Source organism: Galeopterus variegatus, unplaced genomic scaffold (genome assembly GCF_000696425.1).
Source record: "Galeopterus variegatus unplaced genomic scaffold, G_variegatus-3.0.2 Scaffold1486, whole genome shotgun sequence".
NCBI lineage: Eukaryota > Metazoa > Chordata > Mammalia > Dermoptera > Cynocephalidae > Galeopterus > Galeopterus variegatus.
Window position 1 is genome coordinate 150491 of NW_007727597.1, and position 19620 is coordinate 170110.

General features: G+C 39.4%; 1 protein-coding gene across 2 annotated transcripts in view; it reads left to right on the forward strand.

Moving 5' to 3' along the window:
• The window catches only part of SIPA1L1 (signal-induced proliferation-associated 1 like 1), a 313419-nt gene that overhangs the window by 79517 nt on the left and 214282 nt on the right, over nucleotides 1-19620 (forward strand). For both annotated transcript variants that reach the window (XM_008577308.1, XM_008577309.1), the window contains exon 3: nucleotides 7735-7801. The gene's annotated coding sequence lies outside the window, so the exon portion shown is untranslated. The remainder of the gene's footprint in view (nucleotides 1-7734; nucleotides 7802-19620) is intronic.

Here is a 19620-nt window from a genome sequence, read left to right on the forward strand (position 1 = left end):
CAGAGGGCTGAGTCAGACAGACGTGGATTTGCACCTGAACTCTTGCTTATTAGTTGTGTGATCACAGACAACATGCTTAACCTTCTTGGGCCTCAAATCTCAGATGTAAAATTGAGAGCCTCCTGAGAGCTCCTTGTGGTTTGGTGAGGCTGGAGTCATGTTTGTTAAGGAACTTGTTCTAAGATCTAGAACATGGTAAGTATTTTGAAGCTATTGTGTGTTCCTCTACAATTCCATCCTTCTGCCTCTCTCTGGAGGTGATGACTGTCCTGAATTTAAGGTTCAGCATTCCTTTGCTTTTTGAAATGAGTATATCTGTAAACAATATATTTTTAGCTTTGCCTTTGGGCTTTGTAAAAGTGGTGTCATATTATATACAGTCTGTAAGAAAGGGTGCCCCATCACAGCTGGGTGAGTGTAGCACTCTTGGCTCTTTATTTGGCCTTTGCTGGTTGGGGGTGGGGTGGGTGTGGTGTTGAACATTTTTCTGTGGTGTGGCCTAGAGTGGTTTTAACACTTTTTTTGTCTTGCTAGGCTGTACCTTCTTACTTGTCCTTTAGTTAGAGAGAACAGACTTTTTGATACTGGATCACAGATAAGGAATGGCATTATGTGTCATGAGGTAGGGGGATGAATCAGTAAATAAATATATTGAGGCTAATGGCAGCCAGATTTACTACTCTTATAGCGAAGGGAAAGGCAAAAAGTAGGTGGTGAACCCTGTGGTGCTGGATTGGGATTCAAGTGTCTATATGAACTCATGGTTTTCAGTGTAGAAAAAGAGAGAAAGAAGGAAGTGTGTGCAGCTCTATTCACTTAGAGGGCCTGGGAACTGCGATTAACCAGTTGCAGTAAGCACAGCTAACACCCAGATCTTGGTTTCTTTTTATTTTATTTTAATTTTTTAAATTTATTTTATTTCTTGAATCAAAATCGATTATACATATTTTTGGGGTTGAACATTGAGGTAGTTTGATAAAATCAATATTATTAGCATATATATTGTTACAAATCATAATTATTCTTTATGCCCCTTGTCCAATCTCTCCCCTNCCCCCTCTAATTACCCTAGATTTCTTCTCTCCTTCTGCAAGAATAATGGTTACTCTGTTAACTTGTTGCCTAAATGATCTGTCCAAAGCTGAGAGGTGTGATCAGGTCCCCCAATATTATCATAGAGCACAGGCTTCTTCTGTCACTCTGGAATGGGCTTTGTGGAAAGAGACATCCTCTTCTTTTCTTTGTCTCTGCTGGTGGCTATGCTTGTGTTAATGCACTCCAGTGGTTGGCAGACCATCTGTGTGTTGGTTGTGGCATCTAGCCACTTTCGCGGCAGCCATGGTTATTGTGTTGGCTGTGGTGGGCCACCTACATGGAGGTGCTGTTTTTGGTATGCTTCTTGGTACTGGCGATATGCCTGGTTGTGGGGTATGTCTGGGGTATGTTCTTCATGCCTCTGGTCCCTGCTCAGGCCCCAAGGCACTGGCACCATGTGCCTGGTTGTGGGAGGGGGGGTCCGGTCCCATTTTCCATGCCCCAGGTCCCTGGGTGGGCCCAGAGGTGCTGGCACAGTGTGCCTGGTTGAGAGAGAGTGGTCTGATCGCCTTCTCCATGCCCTGGGTCTCTGGGCGGGCTTCGAGGCACTGGCACGGTGTGCCTGGTTGTGGGAAGAGGGTCCAGTCCCCTCCTTCCCCATGCCTCGGGTCCCTAGGTGGGCCACAAGGTGCTGGCGCCATGTGCCTGGTTGTGGGAGGAGGGTCTGGTCCCCTTCTCTATGCCTTGGGTCACCAGGCGGGACCCAAGGAGCTGGCTCAGTGTGCCTGGTTGTGGGAGGGGGGTCTGGTCCGCTTCTCCATGCCCAGGTCTCTGGGCGGGCTTCGAGGCACTAATGCAGTGTGCCTGGTTGTGGGAAGAGGGTCCAGTCCCCTTCTCCATGCCTCGGGTCCCTAGGTGGGCCACAAGGTGCTGGTGCCATGTGCCTGGTTGTGGGAGGAGGGTCTGGTCTCCTTCTCCATGCCCGGGGTCCCTGGTTGGGCCCCAAAGCACTGGTGTGGTGTGCCTAGTTGTGGGAGAGAGGTCCAGTCCCCTTCTCCATGCCTTGGGTCCCTGGGTGGGCCCCAAGGTGCTGGCTTGATTTGCCTGGTTGTGGGAGGGGGGTCCGGTCCCCTTCTCCATGACTTATGTCCCCGGTTGGGCCCTGAGGTGGTGGTGTTTTGTGCCTGGTGTGGGAAGAGGGTCCGGTCCCCAGCTCCATACCTCAGGTCACTGGGCAGGACCCAAAGTGCTGGCTTGGTGTGCCTGGTTGTGGGAGAGAGGTCCCCTGGGCGGGCTCTGAGGTTCTGGCTTGGTGTGCCTGGTTGCAGGAGGGTGGTCCGGTCCCCTTCTCCATGCCCTGTGTCCCTGGGCAGGCCCCAAGGTGCTGGCGCGGCATGCCTGGTTGTCGGAGAGGTGTCCAGTTCCTGGCTCCATGCCTCAGGTCCCTGGGCAGGCCCTGAGGTGCTGGCGCAGTTTACCTGGAAGTGGGAGTGGGGTCTGGTTCCTGGATCCAAGCCTCCAGTTCCCCAAGCAGGCCCCAAGGTGCTGCTGGTGGTGTGCTGGGGCCAGAACTAATTTTTTATCCTTTGCTTCTAACACGGAGGAACTTCCTGTGGGAAACAATACTTGAGTGTGTGGTTGTTTAAATTGCTGCTTTGCTGCTGTTTCCCTAGGGAAGGCTTTTTGCGCAGCTCAGGGTTTAATGGTTGATCTTATAGGTACTTCCGGCTCTCCAGAGACCCGGTGAATCTGTGTTCTGTAGAATTTGTGATCTGGGCCTGAGTTTTTTCATCAAACTGCACCCCATATAATTCTGCCCTCCTGACCATTCTCTTCTGAGTGGTCCTGTGCTGATTGGGACGCATTTTGGCTGTCCTTGCTATGTCCCAGTGTTCTCCTGGTGTTCCGATCTTGCCCACAACTCATGCTCCAAACACTTCCCATGGGGCGGGCCCTGTTCCGGTCCCTTGCAATGACTCACCGGCCTCTGAATTTCTCCCTTTTTTCAGTTGTTCTGGCTCTTCCCTCCTGCATGGGTCCATGGGAACTCTATTAGTGGTCTTGCTGTCCTGGGGGCCACCAAGGCCCTCTTCTCTCCTGCTGCCTCCAAGTAACTCCATCTGAAGGGCACAGCTGTGGCTTCTGCCAGCTCCTGCTCCATGTGCTCATCAGCTCGAGGGTTAAAGGAGCCATGGCCCAAAATGCTCAGAGCAGCTTTTTCTTTCTCTCATCATAGTTTCTCCTGCCTTCATGCCATTCCGTAGGTCTCTCCTCCTCTTCTCCTGAGCTCCAGCGGCCCCCACTTGGCTGATGTTACATTTTTATAGTTGTAACTTGGTTGATTTGTGGGAGAGAGTGATGCTAGGAACCGTCTATTCTGCCATCTTGACCGGAACTCCAGATCTTGGTTTCTAAATATTTTCCACTAAAATGGTAGGCTTTTTTGGACCAGAAAAACAAGTTTTGGCAATCTTCAGTAAATAATTAATTAGGCCGATAATTATCAATGGACACTAAAAGAACTGGGTGAAAGTTTGTTGAGGAATTGGATAATTTACATAGTCTTAAAGTATCACTCCACAAAATACTTATTAATTACAAAGGGGAAAAATAGTAACTTCATGGTGGGAAATCTGACATATGCCACCTTAATCAAGTGATATGAATTAACATCACTAGTCAGGGAAAAAATTGGAAATAGTGTATGACCTCATAGGATATAGCAAAAGGAACACTTATGTGATATTCCAGCTGAAAATCTGCAACTTAAATCTAATAAGAACACATCAGACAGACCCAAATTAAGGAACAGTCTACAAAACCGTCCTGGAATCTTCAAAATGGCCAAGATTATGAGAGTCAAGGAAAGTCTGAGGAATTCTTCTAGATTGAAGAATTGACTAATAAGATTGACTAATGAGACATGAAAACCAAGTTCAGCATGAGATCCTGGGTTGGAACCTTTTACTAAAATGGACGTTATCAGATAATTGGAGAAAGTAGATGATGGTGCTGTGTCATTGTTAGTTTTTGGATTTTGACAGTCATAATTATGCACTTTTGTAGGAGGATGCCCTTGTTTGTAGAAATTACTCACTAAACTCTGGGAGTGATAGGCCATCATGTTGTCTACTTATTCTGAAGTAGTTCAGGGAAAAAAATTATTTGTACTGTCCTTGCAAATTTTTTCAAGGTTGGTCTTATTAAGTAAAGCAAAAATGAAAAAAACCCTACTGTTAGTTGACTTAGTCACTCAGAATTGTTAGCTTATCAGACAAATCATTTGTAAGATTTAAGGGGGTTGCTTTTGCAGGCTGTCTTGTCTTACAACTGCCCTACCAATGTGGCTTCCTGTTCTATCTTGATTTGTCTTTTGATATGCTGGTTTTTAAGTATTTACCATCATCTTATTAATTCCCTTTTTTGCATGCTCATTGTTTTCTTCACCTATGTTTTACCTTTATGACAAAGTGCTTCTTTGAATGGAAAGTGTGGTTTCCAAAAATATGGCACTTCAACGTGTTACGATTCAATGATAATACTAGGTTTAATTTGAGCTTACTTTGTATATGCTGTTCTTTTCTCCTCAGTTCGTTGTTGAGCTGTTTAAGTAAGCACTTTCTTTCACCATGCTGCATTTAACTTACTTTTTAGTGCTGGGCTGGTTGATTACCTAACTTTGAATTTAGGGTTTTCAGAAAGTATAAGCAAGGGAAGGGGAATTTGACAGAGTGGTGGATGTGATGCTGTAGCTAATTCATGATCTAGTCAGCTCATGGTCATGTTTGTGAATGATTAGCCCCCAAAGGTTTGGGATTAAATATATTAGGACCAAGGTGGTCCTAGTCAGGAAATTTGTGAGTTGGGGTGGGGAATAGGGTAGCTATGGGGAGAAGGTTTATTGTCAGAGCAGCCTTTCTAAAGTAAGAACATTACATGTACATTATCTGTTTGGTAGAGTTGACCCTTTTCCCTTGGTATAGAAAATTGCAGTTTAAAGACATTGAATTGCATTGTCTGCCCCCCTGCCTCCTGCCCTTTGCCTTTCTATGGCGGGACTAAGCTCTATCACAGGGTGTGTTTCCTTAGATAGGTTGGAGGACAAACTTCTCTTTAGCAGTTATACTAATTTTTATATTTCTCGGAATGATCAAGGAAAAGAGCTTTTAAAAACCCAGAGTGGTAGTTACATTGCACTTGTACACACCCACACACACACACTTTTCTTTAGCTTTTTTTTTTCTTGCTGTTTTTACAGTGTAGGTGGCCTTCTCTGGATTGCTTTTGCCAGGAAATTGAGCAACTTTTCTTTTTTGGAACAAATATATTTTACTGCTGAGAGAGGGAAAAAAATGAAGTGATTATGTTTTGAAATTTTATTATGAGTTTTTATTTAAAGACCAATTTAAATCCAGAAAAATGGGGTAGGGGTTAAATTTCATATTTTGCACTGCTACTTCTGAACTTTCCACTAACTTCTGGGCCTTCCTTTCTTTGTAGCATTGCTTCGTTCTCGTAGCCATTGGTGGATGTTAGGAAGTTGTCTTTGACTTGGACTTTATTTTTCTGGCTCTTGACTGAGCAGGTGCCTTCCCCAGTTGTTTTCTCTCTGTGGTGGAGGTATCACGGGCTCTACGCTGACCTCACAGACACTTGAATGTGGAACATATGTTAGCCCCATACACTTCATCCCAACTTTGGGTGAGCACAGCATTCCGTAAGGCTTCCCAAGGAGTTGGATGGTCCAGCAGTCCCCAAGGCATGGGTCAGAGCTCCAGATTGGAGTCCCACCTCTGCCATAGGTTCCATGTGGACTGCCAAACCTGGTGCTTTGGGATGCAAGCACTGGCCTCTGTCCCTCTACCGACTGTCTGTATCCTGCTTACTGCAGGGGATTATTTGGTTAAGTCTGATTTGGGCAGTTCCTATACAGCACTGAGGATTCAGAGGAGGAAATCAGTCTTTAATTAGAATAAGCCCATTTGCCACGTATGGAAATCTTTTCCAGTTGGAATGGAGTAATTCTGATGGAATTTTTCTTCTCTTTTCTTTTCTTTCTTTTTTGTTGGTAGCCGGCCAGTATGGGGCCCAAATCTTTGACCGTGTTGTTATCAGCATCACATTCTCCCAAGTGAGCTAACGTGATGGAATTTTTCTAAGTGTGTTCATAAATCATATCCTTTTGCTTGAATTTAAAATTTGTATGTTTATTCATGTACCTAAGTGGATTACTAGTACAGATTAGCTGCCAGGTATGTCTTATTTATGTAATTAGTTACAGCTCATTAATTAAGATCAACAAGGCGAAGTATGTATTTTGAGTGTTATCGATTTCTTTACCCATTCTGTGGGTGCAGTCTGTAGGCCAGTCGTGTAAAAACTGCAAGTTTTATCGTTTGGGATGTCTGACTCTCAGAATATACCTTATAGGGTTTTTCCTCCACAGTTTTCTTCTGTTGTTTGTGTCATTTAGTTATGGTTGTGTAGGAAAGACCTGTTGCAGAGTCTTACTGAGCTCTGTTCTGTTATATTACATAAGATTATGGTGTGGGGCATAACAGGCCTTCAGTAAGTCTCATTTTGAATGCAGTTAAAGTAAATTTTGAAGCACTTTTATATTTGGCTGAATAAAAGGTGGGACTCCTGATGTCCAGGGTAACAGTCTGTGAAGAGAAACTTCCCCTGTTGTCCTCACCAGGAACTGGGAGTTTCAGTGAGTGAACCTAAGTTCTGGCTGTTCTCAATCTCCTTAGTTTCTGTTTTATATGATTGGGAACAGGGTTTGGCAATTATCATTGTTTGAAATAGTGTTTAACCTCAGCAAACTTTAAAAAATTCATTTCTTGGAAATTCTTATAGACATGTATAGTCTGACTTATTTTAATATTTTTAGAAATAGGAACATGTACTGCAAATTATTTCTATTGGGCATGTATATTCTTTTCGCCAGTAAGAAACTTTGCATTCATAGGAGATACTTTATGATGGTGGTGGGAGCTTTTTATCTATCTGAAGTGAGCAGTGTGAGAGTTGTAGACTTTCTAAATAATCAGAATGTTTGGTTGCTTTGGAGCCAAGTTTTCTCAACCTCACCACTATTTTCATTTGGGGCTGGGTAATTCCTTATTGTAGGGGCTGTCCCGTGCATTATAGGGTGTTTAGCGACATCCCTGCCCTCTACCCATTAGATGTCAACAGCACACTCCCTCTCCCACTTGTTACCATCAAAAATGCCTCCAGACATTGCAAGATGTCCTGTGATGTCCAAAATTGCCCCTTGTTGAGAACTAGTGCTTTGGAATAGTGATAGGCCTGTGATGGGCTGACTATATCAAAATCACTTTGTGGAGGGCTTTTTACACATACACATCCCTGGGTTTCTCCCCAGACTCCTGAACAGATTATCCAGGGTGAGGCCCTGGAGTTAGCAGTCTGCCTAGAGACTCAATAGCCAAGTTTAAGAATTCGTTGTTTAAGTGAGAGTGGCTGTTAGTTGGCTTAAATTTAAATATGTTGAACTACACATAAAGAGATTACAAATTAAAGAGGGTTTTAGAGGTAAAGTATGACATTTCACAATTTTGATTTGATTTGTAATGGTGATTTTTTTCCCCTCTTTTACTTACTATGAGGTACTGTTGTGAAATTTTTCAAAATTTGAAAACTATTATACTAAAGTTCGTAATTATTTTAATTTAGGTTCTGAGGGAGTACCTCAAGTTGGACTCAAAAGCAAGACTTACTACTAACTTTGAAATGGAATCAGGTGAGTTGGTGGATAAGTCACAAAGTCATGTTGGGGGAAGAGAATGTCACTCAAACTATCGTGCTTCAAAGACCTGCTACTTACAGCAGAATTTTTGTTTATTAAATGTGAATCCTATATATTTTTTTCCCACTTGGCTTTTCTTGTTTTAGGCAGAAATGGAAAAGGAGAAACAGTGTTAGTCATTGATTTCTGAATTCAGCATTGTCATCTTTACAGATAAAATAGTTCAGATAATATTCTGGCTTCTTAAATTAAGAAGACGACAACTTTGTGTTACATACTTAGGTTTCCATTCTATAGTTAATGTGTTTTAAAAATCTCTTGTTTCTTAAAATTTGATGAGTGCTTTATACCTTAACCCATTTCTAGATAAGAATCTTGTTAACTGTGATGCATTGTTATATAATTTGGAATGCCAGACTTATCCCAAATAACTGAGAGATGGTTGGATGATCTCTTTGACTGACATTTACTGATATATGTATTAACATTGATCTTAGAGCAGTTGTACTTGGTTACTCCTAGGTAGAAACCCAGTTTTATCCTAGGCCTATCCTAATACTTTAGTGGACATTTCTCAAACATTTTAATCAATTATAAAATGATGTTCTCTTATTCTGAAAATAAGATGGAGATTTTCTTCTTAATTCAGATGGAGATTTTCAACAGACTAAAAGTGCTGTAATACGTTAAGCTCTTCAATTCAGATAAAACAAGTGGTTGGAGTTGTGTAGGTTTCTTTGGTTTTGTTATTTTATACTTAACCTTGACCTCAGCCAGATGCTGAAATGGAGATGACCTTGGGATTTTTCTTATCTTCTGCTTTTTCAGAAGAAAATTGCCTAAGGAGTCATCTCTCCTGGAGTGACTGCGTCCTGTAAAGGATGGTCAGGTTATCTGAGCATCTTACCCTATACCTTCATGCAGAGCTTACGGGCTGGGTAATTGGAGCAGTGCTTTCGAAGTGGTTTGCTGTTTCCGATCTTCCTTGAATTTCAGAAAGAGAAATTGGGGAATGATTATCTCTGAAAATGTTCTTGAAGTACATTAAGACACTTTCCTGGTTGCATTTATTTTACCATTCCCAGCATCATTCTTCTTTAATAGAGGTGGAATCCAAGAAAGGTCTTTAGATCTCTGCAGTTTTTAGCTATTTGAGAGCCCAGGTTTTTTATTTGCAACACAACTGAAAAACTATCTTTGAGAACGTAGCATCTTTGAAACTGTCAAGAATTGATTAGTGGAGAAGCAAGCAGCCTGCGGGAATGCTCCACCAAGATAGCTGCTGCTTTGGTAGTACTGCAAGAGGGGAGGAAGATTAGTGCTCATTGTTGAATGCCTTTGGTTTCACCCTAGTCTTGAGTTTTTCAAGATACCCATTTTTTTTCCCCTCCTGAGTACCTGTATACTATAGAAATGTGCACCGTCAGTGCAGTCCCTGTATGTCTTATGGTTTTTTACACACTTCTAAATAAGGATAACTCCTGGTCGATAAACTTGAATATGACAGTTTTTAGCAGGAGACAGCACTTGTTTAGCTTTTATGTCATAACAGCTACGTCATAACAGTCTTTTGAATTGAGTTGCTTAGTTGAGTAACCTGAATCCCTGGGAACTAAAGTCATTACTTTTAGTAGCGGTGATATCTGATGATGCTGGTGCTGTTAGGTCAGGTGGGAGACTCTTCTCATACATCCGTACTTACTCAGGTCTACTCAGACAACAGGAGAGGAAGGCTGCAATTGAGCAGCTTTCTAGACCAGCTGGTGACATGACTCTTGGCCTTCTAAGTGTGTACATCTTTTCCTAAGTGCCATCTCTCTTCTTAAAGAATATCTGAAACAATTCCTTTACTCTACAAGAAAACAAAAACCCCAAAACACACATACACAAAGAATCCATAATACCTTTTATTTTATATGTAATTTTATGGGTCTCTTATCAGTTCCATCATTCTTTTATTTTTGGAGCAGTATTGTTCTAGAATATAAACACTGAATTGAGTAAGTGTGCATTTTTCTTTTCCTTAAAAAAAATTTAAAGTTGATATATTCTTTCTAGAATACCCAGCCAGAAACATAGAGTAATGTTAATTGATGATGATCTCCGTCTAAATTATGTTCTTTACGCATTAAAACATTCGAATAGTTTTCCCAAGTATCGTATCTTTGCTTTGGATTTCCTCTTCCTTATATAGACAATTATGTCCTCATAGGTAAGAGAGAGATTATTTAAATTTTTCTGTTATTTCATTTGGTTATTTGCATTCTAGGCTTCTGCTTTTAATGGGAGAGCAACTGGAGAAATTAAAAAAGCTCTCCACTTCTTTCATTTTTTGAAAATAGAGGAAGAAAGAATAACATTGGTCACATTTACTTATTTGACTAATAGTTTGCTGTTGTAACCCAAGAAACTAAAGACATACTTTTTTGCTGTTTTATGGGGAGTCCAAACCACTTACTAGATGTCAAAAAAAAAAAAAAGAAAGAAAGAAAGAAAGAAAAATGCATGAGGATTCATTCTCCTAGACTTTTCTCAGTGGTAGCAAGAAACCAACTAAGCATAATGCCTTACATTGGCCTGAATGACTGTAGCAGATTCAGAGATCAGGTAAGAGATGGAAGCCTAGAAAACATTTCCTCCCTGGATGTCCAGCCTAGACTTGTGATCTGACCCCTCATGTCCTCTGACATATCCTATCTTTTTCTCCTTATTATCTATTTTTTTCCTTGGGCAGCTGGCCAGTAAGGGGATCCAAACCCTTGACCTTGTTGTTACAAGGCTGTGCTCTAACCAACTGAGCCAATGGCCCTGTCCTCATTATTCTAACAAAGTATGTTTTTCTTAGGACATAGGAGAACAGCTGTTCATGTCCATGGAGTTTCCTCTTTAAACATAGTCCAGTGACAAAGGCAACAGATTAAATAAAAATAGGACTTTGAAATATTAATTCCAAGAAGAAAATAACTGACATGTTTCCCCTGAGTAGGCTCGTAAAATTCTTTCACTAAGCCTAAATTGAAGTTTCACAGTGAAATTGAGGGTACAGAAGGGAGACAACTTAGATGAGTACTAGACAAAATTTTATATCTAAATCCTGATTATAATATAATATAAAAATGTGAAAAATGTATAGTAGCAAAGAGGTGATTGTAGACTCTTCTTTTGTCTTTGTCTGTGACTAATTTGAATTGAGTTTGTCATGCCCTGAGGTCACCTCAGAATTGTTTCATTACCCTTATTTATTATTCAAAGCCCTCTTCTTTTTCTTAAAAAAGAAAATGATATAAAATCCTTTGGCCTAGCAAACATTTTTACCAGCCTATAGAACTATGATATAACCTCTTCATGTTTACTAATGCTATTGTACCCTTCTCTCTTTATTAGGAACAACTTACTCTCACAAAATTCTTCTCTTATTTTTATGTTCTCCAAAACCTAAGAGAACAACTGCTCACATCAAATAGAGTTGCTTCTTTTAAACACATTCTAGTAACAAACTGAGGAAATGGTAATAGAAATTTGCATTAAGCTGTCTTTGGAGGAGTGCATTATTTCTTGATACTTGTTCATTTTTGAGGGCCCTGGGTTTGTATGGATATGATTCTCTATAATAGTATGATATTGTAGTTTTACAATGGTACCATATTGCCCACTTTCTTGACTGTCTAAGACATCAGAAATTTGCTAATAGGAGTGCATTTGAGCAAAAGTCTAAAGTAAGGAATCAGAAAACAGAGGAGAGAGAACATGAACTGTGTGGATGTAGGTGGAGGTCACGATGGGAATTGTGCAGCACTTGGCACCATCCCCTCCTGCCTCTCCCTGCCTTAAACAGTTGGGTGGGTGACAGCAGTATTGAAGACCTGGCTTCTGGGAATAATAGGTCATAGGGTGGAACTAGAGATGAAACTTGGGGAAAGCTTGCATTTGCCAGTTCTTCATGATACGCTAATGTTTCTTGAAGGGCTTGGGAAACTGTTAATGATGTGGGTTTTATTTTAAAACCTGGACTTTATTTTAATGTTTGTCAATCCCTAAGCATATTTTATATGTAAAGGGAAGTTGTAAATGTCTTCGCTAGTATTTAAGTGGCTTTCATCAAAACCATGTTTGCAAAATTAAGGCCATATGGTAGATGAAGTTTTACATGTGAGGCAGTCCAGTATGACACGTTCTGGAGGTTTTGGTGCTCCTGGGAGGAGGGTTTTATTATGTCTTTTTGGAAAATATTTTTAAGCAAGAGAATGTGGAGATGAGTGCCGTAGGCTTGAAGAAAGTTACTGCTCACATCTGCACAACATATGCCCAGGTCTCTAGTGAGTAGCTGATAAAGGAAACATGAGCAGTGTGGATGAGCAGCTCTTCCATGTGGTATCAGCCTCTGCAGAGCAGGGTATGTTTCCTGCACAGTTGCTTGTCTCAGCACATGGTGAGCTCTGTGTTCTGTCCCTAGTAGTTTCCTTTGTAAAATGGACTGGCAGGTACTCTGGTGAGCTTTCATAGGTAAATGAGGTAAATGATGAGTGGTTGCTGAAGAATGAATGGACTTCTTTCCTCCCATGGAGTATTTTTTTTTTTTAAGCCTGTAAGTTAAATCAGTAACTGACCCCTCTCTGCTACTGACCAACTTTTTTCCCCCCAATCAATTGGAAAATAAATGTTTTGAGAAATTGACTAGGTAACCTCTGATGAGTCTCTGTCTTTGTATAGGGACCTCCATGCGTGTTCTGGCCTTAAAGCTTTTCTGTTTACAATAAGTGAGATGTTTTGCTTCTCTTGACACTTGTTTCCTCCCTGGAAACAAGAGGAAAAGTAAATTCAGTTAAGCAAATAATTATTTTACATCTATTATATAGAGAGAACTTTTTGCTTAATGTTGACCAGCATAGAAACATGAGAAATAAATGCCACTTGTAATCAAGTAATTTTTTTAGAGCGAGAGTTAGACATAAGTAAAAATTGTAATGATAAGCGACCAAATATAATAAGACCTTCAGTAGATGAGTAAAATGCATTGAGGCATCAATACAAGGAGAATTAAATTCATGGAAGTGGCATAATTTGAACTGGTCATTAAAAGATTATTTGTCTATCTATCTGTACACTAAAAGAGTAACGTTTATTCCTTTAGGTAACCAAAGTAACTTATATTCATTGTATAAAATCTTGATATTCCAAAAGGTACACAGGTCAGAGTACTCTCACATATCATTCAGTCTCCACAGCCCAGAAATAACTGTCCCTGCTAGGAGCATTTTTACTTTTTATGTACAGAATTTTTCAAACACGTAAAAATAGAATAGCACAGTGACCCCCAGGTACCCATCATCCGGCTTCATCAGTTATGAATGTCTTGCCTTTCTTGTTCCATCTGTCCTCCTGCTGCTTTTACGTTTTGTTGTCATTGCTGGAGTTCTAGAGCAGAACTCAGATATTATACCATTTAATCTTGAGTACTTTTGTATTTGTTAACAGAGCACTTTAAAAATAGCTATGATGTCATTACTGTTAACCAAATTAACAGCTGTTCCTTAATACTATTTACTAGCTAGTCATGTAAGCCCTTGTCCATGTTCAGTTTTCTCTATTGTCTCAAAATTGTCATTTTAGGGCCGAGCCCATGGCGCACTCGGGAGAGTGTGGCGCTGGGAGTGCAGCGCCGCTCCCGCGTGTTCAGATCCTATATAGGGATGACCGGTGCGCTCACAGCGCTCACTGGCTGAGCGCGGTGTGGCCCGTCTCAAAAAGGACAAAAAAAAAACTGTCATTTTAAACTTGGTTTTTTGGAATTGGGATCCCAGTAGGATTAACACATTGCATTTGTCTCTCTCTCTTTTTTTTTTTCCTTTTTGTCTTTTTTCGTGACCGGCAACGGATCACAACCCTCAGTGTCGCGCCCGTACCGGACCGGGACCGGCAACGGGATCGCAACCCTCGGTGTTGCACCCGCACCTCGCTCAGCCAGTGAGCAGCCGGTCTGTATGTGGGATCCGAACCCTCGGCGGGAGTTGCCGCCGCACTCCCAAGTGGTGCACTGTAGCAGTGTGCCACCGGGCCGGCCCAGCATTTGTCTCTTTTAAGTCTTTCTTAATCTGTAACATTTTTTCCCTTCCCTCTCTTTTTTTCATGTAATTTGCTCTAGAAGAAACTGGGTCATTTGTCCTGTCAGGCTACTAACATTTAATTGTTTTCTTTCATTTTTGTTTTTCTGTGTGATCATGGGTACATTTTTTTTTTTTTGTCTTTTGTCTTTTTCCGTGTCCGGCAACGGATCGCAACCCTCAGTGTTGCCCCCATACCGGACCGGGGACCGGCAACGGAATTGCAACCCTCGGTGCTGCTCCCGCGCCTTGCTTAGCCAGTGAGCGGGAACCGGTCTGTATGTGGGATCCGAACCCTCGGGTGGGAGCGCCGCCGTGCTTCCCAAGCGGCGCACTTATCCAGTGCGCCACCGGGCCGGCCCCATCATGGGTACATTTTAAAAGCAAAATTAGGATCATACTGTGCATGCTGTTTTATAAGCTGTATTTTATACTTAACAATTTAATAACATTTTCATATTTACTTTCTACAAATAGTTTTTATTTTCTGTTAAGTCTTATTGTAACTAAAGATGAGAAAGATGCATTTGATTGTATTTAATGTAAATCTTACATTAATGATATGTACTACAACAATAGACTGATTATTTCTTTATCCTTTTCTTCCTTCTGCCTCTTTCCATCCCTCACTCTTTCCCTCATTCCCTTCCTTTCTTTTTTACTCCAGTATCTGTTATGGTTGTATATAATTATTGGGGATACAATTCATTGAACTGATAGTCCATTTTATTTTCTCTGAGGAATATATAAGATGGTGTGTAAAAAGACAGCTTGCCTGATTGTTTGTTGACAGGATCAAAAATAGAGCAGGTAAATGGTGCTCATCCAGGCCCTGATTTTCTGGAGATTTATTATAAGGAGACGCTCCTTATTATTGTTACTATAAGCTGATCTTTATTAAAAAGTTAAGGTTACATTTTCACATAAACTTAGGTCACTGGTGGGAAAGGATTCTTAGTTGTTAAAAGGGAACATGACTGTTTTAACTTAGTGATACTAACATAATTTTAACATTTCTATGTAAGGTTTTCTTTCAGTTATTGTCAAGTTTTTACCGTGGGAAAAAAGAATATCCAATTTTTTCATTGTGGTAAAATACACATAACATAAAATTTACTATCTTAACCATTTTAAGTTAATTAAATGCACATTCACGATGTTGTACAACCATCACCACCGTCCATCTACATAACTCTTTTCATCTTGTAAAACTGAAACTGTGTACCCATTAAACAGTAATTCCTGACTCCCACCTCAGCCCAGCCCCTGACAGCATACATTCTACTTTCTGTCTCTATGATTTTGACTACCTGAAGTATCTTATATACATGGAATCATATATTATTTGTCTGTGACTGGCTTATTTCATCTAACATAATGTTTGAGAGTTCATCTATATTGTAGCATATATCAGAATTTCCTTCTTTTTAAAGTTGACTAAGGGGTGGCCAGTTAGCTCAGTTGGTTAGAGTATGGCGATGTAACCCTAAGGTCAAGGGTTCACATCCCCATACTGGCTAGATGCCTCCAAACAAAACAAAAGCTGACAAATACTCTATTGTATTTTTGTACCACATTTTGCTTATCCATTCATTGATCAGTGGACACTTTGGTTGCTTCTGCCTCTTAGCTTTGTGAATAATGATGGATGTACAAATATCTCTTTGAGACCCTGCTTTCACCTCTTTTGGGTATATACCCAGAAGTGGAATTGCTGGATCATATGGTAATTTTATTTTACACTTTTTGAGGAACCACCGTAATCATTTCCCATAGCAGCTGTACTGTTTTCTGTTACTACCAACAGTGTGCAAGGGCTCTGTTTTTTCCACATCCTCACCAATACATGTTAATTTCTGTTTTTTTGATAGTGGCTATCCTGATGAGTGCAAGGTGGTATCTCATTGTGATTTTGATTTGTATTTCTCTAATTATTACTGATGTTGAACATCTTTTCATGTGCTTATTGGCCATTTGTGTATCTTCTCTGGAGAAATGTTTGTTCAAGTCCTTTGTCTGTTTTTTGAATCAGGTCGTTTGTTTCTTTGAGTTTTAGAGTTCTTTACTTAGTCTGAATATTAATCTTTATCAGATAAATGATCTGCATATATTTTCTCCCATTCTCTGTGTTGCCTTTTTACTCTATTGACAGTGTCTTTTGATACATATAAAATTTGAAAGTTAGCTGCACATAAAATTTTTAATTTTCATCAAGTCCAGTTTATCTGTTTTTTCTTGTGTTGCCTGTGCGTTTGGTGTCATATCAAAGAAAACTTTGCCAAATCCAGTGCTGTAAAGCTTTAACACTATGCTTTCTTCTGAGAGTTTTATAGTTTTAGGTCTTTCATTTAAGTCTTTGATCTAATTTGAATTAATTTTTGTATGTGGTGTTAGGTAAAGGTTCAGCTTTATTCTTTGGCATGTGAATATCCAGTTTTCCCAGCACTATTTGTCGAAAAGACTGCCCTTTCCCAATTGAATGGTCTCAGCACCCTTGTTAAAAATCATGTGATTGTGTATGTGAGAGTTTATTTTTGGGCTTTCTATTCTATTCCATTAGTCTATATGTCTGTCTTTTTGCCAGTACCACACTGTTTTGATTATGGTAGCTTTGTAGTAAGTTTTGAAACCAGAAGTGTGAATCCTCCAGCTTTGTTATTCAAGATTGTTTTGGCTATTCAGGTCCTCTGAGATTTGATATGAATTTTAAGATTGTTTTTTCTATTTCTGCAAAAAATGTCATGGAGATTTTGAAAGGGATTATATTGCATCCATAGATTGCTTTGGCTAGTATGACATCTTAACAATATCTAGTCTTCCAATCCATAAACATAGGAAATGTTTTCATTTATTTATTCTCTTTAATTTCTTTCAGCAGTGTTGTGTAGTTGTATAAGTCTTTCACTTCCTTGGTAAAGGTAATTCCTAAATAATTCATTCTTTCTGATGCTACTGTAAGTGGAATTGCTTTTGTAGTATCCTTTTCAGATTGTTAATTGTTAATGTATAGAAATGGAACTAATTTTTGTATGTTGACGTTGTATCTTGCTATTTTACTGAATTCATTTTTTAGTTTTAACAGTTTTTGGTGTGGAATTTTTGGGGTTTTCTATATATAAGATCATGTAATCTGTGGACAGAGGTAATTTTACTTCTTTTTTTCCAGTTTGGATGCCCTTTATTTACTTTTCTTGCCTAATTGCTCTGGGTAGAACTTCTGGTACTGTGTTGAATAAAAGTCATGAAAGTGGGCATCCTTGCCTTGTTCCTGATTTTGGAAGAAAAGCTTTCAGTCTTAAACCACAGAACATGATGTTCAGTATGGTTTTTCCATATATGTCTTTTATTGTGTTAAGGTAGTTTTCTTCTGTTACTAGTTTAAGTATTTGTTTTTCTGTTTTTCTGTTTTTTTTTTCTTAATCATGAAAGGGTGCTGAATTTTGTCAAATGTTTTTTCTGCATTAGTTGAGATGATTATGTAAAGTATTTTCCCCTTTCATTCCATTAATGTAGTAGTGTATGACATTGATCAATTTTTGTTTGTTGAACCATCTTTCACTCCAGGAATAAATCCCAACTGGTCATGTGTATAATCCTTTTACTAAGCTTCTGAATTCAGTTTGCTAGTATTTTGTTGAAGATTTTTGCATCAATGTTTACAAGAGATATTGGCCTGTAGTTTTCTTGTAGTGTCTGACTGGCTTTGATATCAGTGAAATGCTGGCCTCATGGAATGAATTAAGAAGCGTTCTCTCTTCAGTTTTCTGGAAGTTTGAGAAGATTGGTATTAGTTCTTTAAATGTTCCGTAGAATTTGAGTGAAGGCATCATCTTCAGGGCTTTTCTTTTTTGGGAGCTTTTTGATTACTCATTCAATCTCTACCAGTTGTAGGTCAATTCAGACTTTCTAATTCTTCATTACTTATTCTTGGTAAGTTTTGTGTTTCTAGGAATTTGTTCATTTTATCTAGCTTATCCAATTTGTTGGGATACAGATGTTCATAGTGCTCTCTTATAATACTTTTTATTTCTGTGTAATCAGTAGTAATGTCCCACTTTCATTTCTGGTTTTAGTAATTTGAATCTTGCTTCTTTCTTTTTAGTACTTTAGCTAAATGCTTGTCAATTTTGTTGATCTTTCCAAAGAACCAACTTTTGGTTTCAGTGATTTTTCTGTTCTCTATTTTGTTTTATCTCTGGCCTAATCTTTATTATTTCCTAACTTCTGCCGGCTTTGTGTTTAGTTTGTTCTTCTCTTTCCAGTTCCTTAAGTTTTACAGTTATGTTGTTGATTTGAGATCTTGTTTTGTTTTGTTTGTTTGTTTTTTTAAAAGATGACCAGTAAGGGTATATTAATCCTTGGCTTGGTATTGTCAGCACCATGCTCAGCCAGTGAGCTAACCAGCCATCACTATATAGGCTCCAAACCCGTGGCCTTGGTGTTATCAGCACTGCACTCTCCCGAGTGAGCTATGGGGCTGGCCCTGAGATCTTGTTTTTTAATGTAAGTGTTTATAACTGTGAATTTTTTCCTTAACACCACTTTTGCTGCATCCCATAAGTTTTGGCATGTTATGTTTTCATTTTAATTTATCTCTAAGTATTTTCTAATTTCTTCTGTTTCTTTTTTGATCCACTGGTGGTTTAAGGATGTGTTATTCATCTTACACAATTTTGTGAATTTTTCACTTTTGCTTCTGTTATTGATTTCTAACTTCTTCCCATCTCTATATGGGATCCGAACCCTCGGCGGGAGCGCCGCCGCACTCCCAAGCGCCGCACTCTACCGAGTGCGCCACTGGGCCGGCCCTTATTTCTGTCATTTTGCTATTTGTTTTCCATAGCTTGTAGCTTTTTTTTGTAGCTATTATTTTGTAGCTTTTTTGTTCCTCATTTCCTGTATTACTGTCTTTTTTTGTGTTTAGTTGATTTTTTTGTAGTGAAACCTTTAAATTTCTTTTGCATTTCTTCTTATATATTTTCCATAGCTATTTTCTTTGTAGTTACTATGGAAATTACATTTAACATTCTAAAGGTGGCTGGCTGATTAGCTCAGTTAGTTACAGTGTGTTGTTATAACACCAAGGTCAAGTGTTCAGATTGCAAACTGGCCAGCTGCCAAACCCTGCCCTCCCCAAACAATACATCCTAAGGTTTTAATAATCTATTTTGTATTTATACTAGCTTAACTTTAATAACATAGAAATACTGCTCCTCTAGAGTTCTTTCCCCACCCTTTTCAGTGTTGAAGTTACATCTTTGTACATTGTGTGCTCAAAAAATTAATAATGAACTAATAAGAGACAAATATATTAATCTCTTAAATCATGTAGAAAACAAAAAGTGCAGTTACAAACTGTTGTTACAATAATATTAGCTTTTGTAATTGGCCATGTATTTACCTGTATTGAGACCTTTATTTCTTTATACAGCTTCATGTTACTGTTTGGTGTTCTTTTGTTTCACCCTGTCAGTGCAGTTACAAACTGTTGTTACAATAATATTAGCTTTTGTAATTGGCCATGTATTTACCTTTATTGAGACCTTTATTTCTTTATACAGCTTCATGTTACTGTTTGGTGTTCTTTTGTTTCACCCTGTAGGACTCCCTTTAGCATTTCTTGCAGAGCAGATCTAATGATAATGAACTTCCTCAGCTTTTGTTTACCTGGGAATGTCTTAATTTCTCTCTTACTTTTGAAGGACATTTGTG